This window comes from Callionymus lyra, chromosome 11, assembly GCF_982586985.1.
Source record: "Callionymus lyra chromosome 11, fCalLyr1.hap1.1, whole genome shotgun sequence".
Lineage (NCBI taxonomy): Eukaryota > Metazoa > Chordata > Actinopteri > Syngnathiformes > Callionymidae > Callionymus > Callionymus lyra.
This window is the reverse complement of record NC_141828.1, coordinates 4,337,642-4,345,540: the sequence shown is the minus strand read 5'-3', so window position 1 is coordinate 4,345,540 and position 7,899 is coordinate 4,337,642. Positions and strand designations below refer to the sequence as shown.

Below are 7,899 nucleotides of genomic sequence, written 5' to 3'. Positions count from 1 at the left end.
AAGGTCGTTCTCTGGAGGTTCTTGAGTTGATCTCAGAAGACGGTGGCTTTCATGTCTTGGCTGAAAAAGGCTCCGAACTGCAGGTCTTTGGACATCAGCTCGTCCTCCACGTTCTCCAGCGCCCACTTGTGTTCCACGATCTCCAGAGCCTCCCACTCGCTCTGACGCAACACGGGAGAGCAGAGGTCACGTGACACCATCCAATCATCAAACTGCCCACGATCTCACCTTGAAAGCTTTGTTGGGGTCGGGGGGCATCGCCGGTCATCTGGTCCTGCATGATCCTGTATTGTCATGTTGGTCATTTGGTGACCTTTAAAAAAACATATTTTTCAGCAACTGGGCTTCATCAAGTATCAAACAGATCACACATCACACCTACCATGATTTTGTTCAATGAGATGAAAACTTATTTGATGTTCAATCCAGTGTTCAGGTTGACTTCAGTGCTTATGTTTTAGTAGAAGTGAAGCTGTGATGCTTTAGTTTAATACATGGACACAGCACTAAACTTTCTTGTTAGTTGTTTTTGTTTAGATTTTGGGATCAAGCATCACTTTTTAGTAATGGGAGAATTATTTCTCTGTACTGTGCAAGTCGTCCCAGAGCCATTGTTCAGCCTGAAGCCAATACGTTTTTAGGTTGAAAAGTTTGCCCCCCTGAAAAAATGTAATGCCCCCCCTTAAATGTTTTTCTGCAGCCGGGTCTGTCAGTGTTATACTAGATCCACTCAGTATAAACTGTTGTCAACATTGAAGTCAAATCATCTCCAGAAATGATACTTTGTGATGAAGTCTTAATGTTAAAAGAGACAAATGTAATAATATCTTTAATGAATCAATTCATGTACATTTATATCAAACCTGCTATTCCCTGCATGATGGGATCAGAAACACTAGAATTCTACTTTCTCGGTACGTTTTAGATTTACAACACATGGACATACAGTAGATCTGACTTAATTATTAAGGTCATATATGTCATTAATCATTTTTCTACTTAATGACGACATCATTAAAAGTGTGAACTGCAGTCACACTACAAGTTTATGTCCATAATCCTTAGATATTCTCTCCAAATGAGAACTATTTAACAGAAGAGTTTAACATTACCTTGGCTGTAGTCATGCTCTGTAGACAGAAGCTTCACCTGCACAGGTGATCTCATTAGCTCGTCCTGTCTCTCCACCTGCACGCAAAGCAACTTGTACTCTCTGCTGCCCTCTAGTGTTGCTAAAACGATTTATTATGTCCAATAAACAAACCTACAGAAAGACTTAACAGTGTGGGTCTTTCTTTTTTTTTTCAAGGGTCCCCATTTTGTCTCAAACATCAATATAGCTAATATTTAACACTAATTGGTAAATATCAAACATGTATGCTTCATTACAGTTGAAACAATTGTTCTCTGGTAACAAATATTTATCATTAAACATGTGTGTTCATGTATGATCCATGGCACTCATCATGATGGACAAATATGATGGAAAAACATTCTATTAGTGTCAGTACAGTACACGAGGTTGGAAATCAACGACGCATTTGCGCATGCGTTGTCCACCTACAAGGAGGTTTATAACGGTCAGACGCGGAAGAATCTACGAAACTATCACTGATAGATTCTCAAAAATCATCTGATATTAAATGATCTTTTCTCTCAAGGATAAGGATGTTGAAGGAGTGACGTCACAGTGTCCACTGTTGAAGGATAAGGATGTTGAGTGTAAGTAAGTAAGTAAGTAATATATATTTATAATCCAGCTGGAAGGAGCACAGGTACATGTTGTGGTTTATTAAAGTCTCTTTTCATTTTATTGACATCGGTAAATGTAACGCTAAGTTTAAGTGAAGGTATCAAGACCTGTGGCCCTTCCCAGCTATCTTCTAAATAATCCACGGAGGAAAAATTCAGAAAAAAAAGTCTTATATAAATCCAGAGCGGTCCGTAATAGGAACAAAAAAACACAACAGGCACTCGGGGCGAAGGCAGGGCACTTCTGGAGATCGGGGTCCCAACAGCAACTAAAACAAAAAGATAAAAGGACTCACTTGAGTAAATAAAAGTGCTGAAAACGTCAGGAGTATCCAAAGGATTATCCAGTTGTGATTCAAAGGCGAGGAGCGAGATCGAAAGGACAGCCAACCTGGTCTGGAAACGCAATACTCTGGCGAGTTCTTCCGGGTAGAGACGCTCCTTATCAATGGGAAGAACCCGCCACTCCATCATCCCCAGCCGCGCACCTGCCAGCGTCTGTCACTCAAAACTCAGGACACATGAAAACGGAAAACCACCTTCAAAATAAAACAAAAGAACATAAGCATGACACTTGTATGTTGATTCTATCAAATGTATTCTGCCTATTTTAAATGTTGACCTTTTTTTTTTATAAGAGTAACTGTCAGGAGTCTTGATGTAAAACGTCACTCAAATTTGTCATTTATTTATTTCTCTCACAGGATTCAGAGTCAATGTTCATTGCACAGAATTTCCATCTCCGTCCTGCACTGTCTGTGATGATGGAACTTACATGGACAAATTGAACCGAGAGAAACATGGTTTCAAGTGTCTCGTCTGTACTGAAGGTAAAGTTTGTTCTTCACTAGAATGATGAGTTGGTCAGTATGTAGATGTGATGTAGAATTTGTTATTGACTAACAGGACTGAGAGAGATCAGATCCTGTACCTTCACAGCAAACACCAAGTGTGAACCTCTGGAGGGTTTTTTCTGTGTGGACGGCTCAGTGGACACATGTGTGGCAGCACAGCAACACTCCACATGTGAACCAGGACAGTTCATCATCAGAGCAGGCGAGTTTCACATCCAACATGTGAAATGCAAGAGTGCAGAAACTATAAGACACACACAATGTTCTTCACAGGAACGTCCTCCACAGACACTGAGTGTGGAACCTGCAGTGAAGGAACATTTTCAAATGGAACGTTCACGTCATGTCAGGATCACAAACAGTGAGTGAAGCTTCACAAATGTTTGCTCCAGATGTTTTCTTCTAAACTGTCTCCACTTGTCTTTGTAGATGTTCAACATATCTACGAGAAGGAACTATTTCTTCTGACTCTGTATGTCGAGAAGGTTTGACACCAGGAGAAGTGGCTGGAATTATTGTTGCTGTGATCGTTCTACTGATCACATGTTCTGTAGTTTATTGGTATAAAAAAAGAAAAAGAGGTAAAAAACAAATGCATTCATAAAAATCACATTATTATATTGATTTGTGTTTATCTGGAGTCATTTCCTTGAATTATTTTTCTCCTTAACCAGATCGAAAAGAGTTCAAGAGAAGAAGGAAGGTATGTAAGAATGTTTTTTAGTCATTTATCAAAGTGATTTAATGTTTAAATGTAATGTTGATTAATTTTGCAAATGTCATCACTTGTACAATTAAAATGAATGTCAATTTTGGTTTAATATCTTCAGCACTGCAGTATTTGTGCATCAGAGAAACGATCATTATTTCTTATTAGGAGGTGGCAGTGGAAATGAATGAATGTATGGATTCAACGGAGCATCCGTGAGAATTTCAATTAGTTTGAGCTTTTTTTTTAATCTAAACTGACTTATTTTTTTCTTGTCTTAGATCAATTTATTCATCTGAGAATAAGTCCGATGAAGTGGAACATGTTCCACTGATGGTAGAACCCGGGGAAGACCCAGAACACACTGAAGAACCATGTTCCTCCACTGGGCTGGAAACACAGGGGGGTCCTCCAGAAAGAGCTGGACGATGTAACTGGGGAGAAGAAAGTATGGACCTCTCTGCTGAAGCTGCTGCCCCCGTGACAAGAATCCAGATAAACAGACCAGAGATAGCAGACGTTGAATATGAACTAATTGGACACGAGGATATTAAAGTAGATTGTTCAGTCATTCAATAGAATGTTTCAGTTTTATACAACATGAAAAATGTGTTCATAAATGATCTGTTCAGTGTTGCTTGTTCTTTCACTGCCCTTTTTGTGAGGTCACCAAATTCAGACCAGCACAGATGGACAAAACCCAACAGCACATACAAAGCCACTTGAGAAAGGCAATCATCATGGAGGTGTGTACAGTATATCTTTAGTTAGTTCCTCGTATATTGCATCATAAAAGTCTAACCGTTTACATTTTTATGTTTGACAGACTATCCGATACACAGATGTGGGCTGCAGACCAGAACCTCACGTCCATTGTCCGTATTGTGCTGATACAGCTGTCATGGTTGCATGTTGCATGGATGTGTGTATCTTTAAAACATGTTGAATAACAGAAAAATGTATTCAGTATTCAGTGTGTGTTCAGTACTACAACTCCAATGGGCCTTTTCATACAACGCTAACAAACTCATCTGTTATCGTTGCCGTAAGATCACATCCAAAGTATGTCGTGGCAGCTGATGCGAAACAAGGTTTGGCAAAAACAAAAGTGTGGTGTTAGATTAAAAATTATTATACACTATACGTATACTGCCATACTTAAATTAACCCCTTGACGCCTGAATTTATTTGCAATTGTTCAAAAAAAATAATTATGTGTGTTTTTGCTTTCAAGCAGAGACTAAATAAAGTGAAGATTCAATTTTTTACTGTAGAACATAAAATTATTGTAAAATTGGGTATGTCGCAAATTAGCGACAACGGGCATTGGAGGACCAAAAAATAATAAAAACACATTTCCCATCTTAAGCATGAGATTTTATTTTTTATTGCCAACATATACATTACAGTGGTAAGAAAACAATAAAAAACACAATGCGTGCGTGTGTGTCAATGTGCGTCAATACGTGTGCGTGTCAATGTGCGTCAATGCGTGTGCGTGTCAATGTGCGTCAATGCGTGTGTGTGTCAATGTGCGTCAATGCGTGTGTGTGTGTCAATGTGCGTCAATGCGTGTGTGTGTGTCAATGTGCGTCAATTCGTGCGCACGCCTGTGTCAATGTGCGTCAATGCGTGTGTGTGTGTCAATGTGCGTCAATGAGTGCGCGCGTGTTAATATGCGTCAATGCGTGCGCGCGTGTCAATGTGCGTCAATGCGTGCGTGTGTGTCAATGTGCGTCAATGCGTGCGCGCGTGTTAATCTGCGTCAATGCGTGCGCGTGTGTCAATGTGCATCAATTCGTGTGTGTGTGTCAATGTGCGTCAATGCGTGCGCGCGTGTTAATGTGCGTCAATGCGTGCGCGCGTGTCAATGTGCGTCAATTCGTGTGTGTGTCAATGTGCGTCAATGCGTGTGTGTGTCAATGTGCGTCAATGCGTGCGCGCGTGTCAATGTGCGTCAATTCGTGTGTGTGTGTCAATGTGCGTCAATGCGTGTGTGTGTGTCAATGTGCGTCAATGCGTGCGCGCGTGTGTCAATGTGTGTCACTTATACCTAACCCATAACCTACACCTGAACCTAACCTCTTAACTTAAACTAACCCTCAAACATCAACCCAGCTTCACCCTCACTCACTCTGATCCAAAAACTCTCCGACATTGGCTTCAATTGTGCTAAAGCAATATGCAAAAACCTTGAAGAACACTACCTCATCACCTGGGCACAATTACAGAGCAGATGGTTGAAACTCAAACCCTATTTGGACTCACCCACTCGCACGGATTGTCCGACCAACCTCCTCCGCCTGCGACTCACCTCCACGGCTTCGCAGACGGATCCTCCAATGATCTAATCACCACCTTCCTCAATCGCTTTAGACTACGAGGACATGTCTTATTCGGACACAATTTACTCGATAGCCTCCCAGGAACCAGAGACGCCCCCCCCACCACACTCTTCTACCGGAGCCCCTGTCTACAACCACCTCGACGACTCTGATGAATACACAACCTACTCAGAAGAAGACCTGGACCCGGACCCATCATTTCCCCACCCCAATTACCAACACCAGTCACCTAACCCACAAACCTACCTCTCTCACTAAAATACGTACCTCTAGACCACGTAAGGTCAAAACTAAAAAAACACCACCTTTCCCATCACTTAACTTAATTAACCCACTAACATAACTAAACCTAACCTCCACCTCTCTATTAAATTTAACCCTCACACTCAACATAAACTAACCCCCACCTATACCTTACCCTAACCCTAACCTTAATTTAACCTCACTTAATCCCTATTTACACCATCTATAGCCTAACTAACAACACCAGAGACTTTGACACGGGAGACCCTGGTTCGGATCCCACCACCCCCTACCTAACCTTTAACTTGTCTGCTTTTCTTCCCCTATTTCTTTATTGTTACAGGTAGGGAGAGGTCATCGCCTGGTCTGCACTGGCCCGTGCCCTTGACAGGGATCCTCCCTGTCACCCTCTCTAAATCTAACCCTAACAGAGGATATAGTGGGGGGATATAGTGAGAGTAAAGAGCAGAGTGTAGGAGAGGTGCTGGAGATAACTCGGGATATGATGATGTGGTGAAGATCCTGGATCAGCAGCAGCTCTGGAGGTGGAGCCCTGGGGCTCCGGGAGAGAAATAAAAATGTGTGGGTTTAAACATGTGATGAATGTAATGCAGAAAAGAAGGATATACAGAGCTCGGTTTCTAAAACTCCTCCAGCATTCTCAGCCTATAGCAGCTAAGATAAACAGTTAAGTTAGTTATAGCAGCTAAAGATAAACAGTTAAGTTAGTTATAGCAGCTAAAGATAAACAGTTAAGTTAGTTATAGGCTTTATTGAAAAGTAAGGTTTTAAGATTGTTTTTAAACATAGAGAGGGTGTCTGCCCTCCGGACTGAAGCCGGTAGTTTGTTCCACAGCAGAGGGGCTTGAAAACTGAGGGCCCTGGCTCCAAATCTACATTTAGAGATTTGTGGTATAACTAATAGATCAGAGTTGAAGGATCGTAAGGTCCTAGAGGGTTGGTAAGTTTGGATTAAATCTTTAATGTATGTTGGTGCTAGACCATGTAAGGCTTTATAGGTTAGGAGAAGGATTTTAAATTGTATTCTAAATTCTACAGGAAGCCAATGTAGGGAAGACAGTACAGGTGTGTTCGCGCCTCTTAGTCTTAGTCAGGACACGAGCTGCAGAACAGAAGAGCACCAAGCTCTGGAAAGCTCCTTCTATTTACGTACCTCTCACCAACCTTCGGGTCGGATCTTCTGGCCCTTTTGTCCTTTGATGTTTCTGCTCCCTGGCTTCTGCTTGTCTCATGTGATCAAATAATTCAAATGTTCCCGGCGAGACACTCGTTATGGGCGTTGGTTCCTGTTCCCCCACCTTTAGCATCAAGCAGGGCTAGCAACACTTTATGCCCAATGTGCTTGCATTGCGGGTCTTTCTTATAAAAAGTAAAAATAACATTTTCCCGAAATCAGCGCTAGAGAACACTAGAGAAAACAACTCCTTATCATGTTTAAAACTCAAAAAATCATTTGACACAGAACTTCTCCTTTAAGTTATGATGCAGAGGAACAAAACTAAAACTTCTGGCAGACATTTGTATTCTGTTAATGTCAGGAAGTGCTTTGGTGATGTGAGCATTGATATTGTTATTGTCAAATGATTTGATATATGTTTTGTAATCGTACATGTAAGATGTTCTCGGTATTAGGATGAGAGTAACGTGATTACTGTAACTAACAGAACTAAACTTAAATATGCAATGGTGTTGCTTACTGTAATTTAGTAAGAGTTACTAAATATATTTAAAATGTATTTTACTGTAATTTAGTAAGTAAGTGTAATTGATAAATTTGCACATTAATGTACAAAATATTAAGTTTTATCAACATTTATATTTTTTATTTTCATTCTTCTAAAGTATTGCAACACCATGGTGTCGTATGAATGACAGTTGAGTATTAAGTTAGACAGTTTTCTTTATTATTATGATGTGTTATGTGAATAAATGTGATATGGAGTTGTGTTCCTGTGCATACTAAATATGCGTTTTT

At 40.6% G+C, this 7,899-nt stretch overlaps 2 long non-coding RNA genes across 5 annotated transcripts; one reads left to right on the top strand and one right to left on the bottom strand.

Moving 5' to 3' along the window:
- Nucleotides 1-1,782: 1,782 nt before the first annotated feature.
- Nucleotides 1,783-2,275, bottom strand: LOC148068966 (uncharacterized). Its single transcript, XR_015713006.1, has 2 exons — nucleotides 2,144-2,275; nucleotides 1,783-2,021 (listed from the first exon to the last, which is right to left on the bottom strand). It is a non-coding gene; the product is annotated as an uncharacterized LOC148068966 (long non-coding RNA).
- A 61-nt stretch (nucleotides 2,276-2,336) lies between these two features.
- Nucleotides 2,337-4,630, top strand: LOC148068965 (uncharacterized). 4 transcript variants are annotated; one of them, XR_015713004.1, is made up of 7 exons: nucleotides 2,338-2,808; nucleotides 2,880-2,967; nucleotides 3,036-3,187; nucleotides 3,281-3,309; nucleotides 3,484-3,530; nucleotides 3,597-4,061; nucleotides 4,142-4,630. It is a non-coding gene; the product is annotated as an uncharacterized LOC148068965 (long non-coding RNA). The 4 variants fall into 4 exon arrangements; XR_015713003.1 differs by having other exon boundaries at nucleotides 3,484-4,061; XR_015713005.1 differs by lacking the exon at nucleotides 3,484-3,530 and having other exon boundaries at nucleotides 2,339-2,808.
- The last annotated feature ends 3,269 nt before the right edge of the window (nucleotides 4,631-7,899 follow it).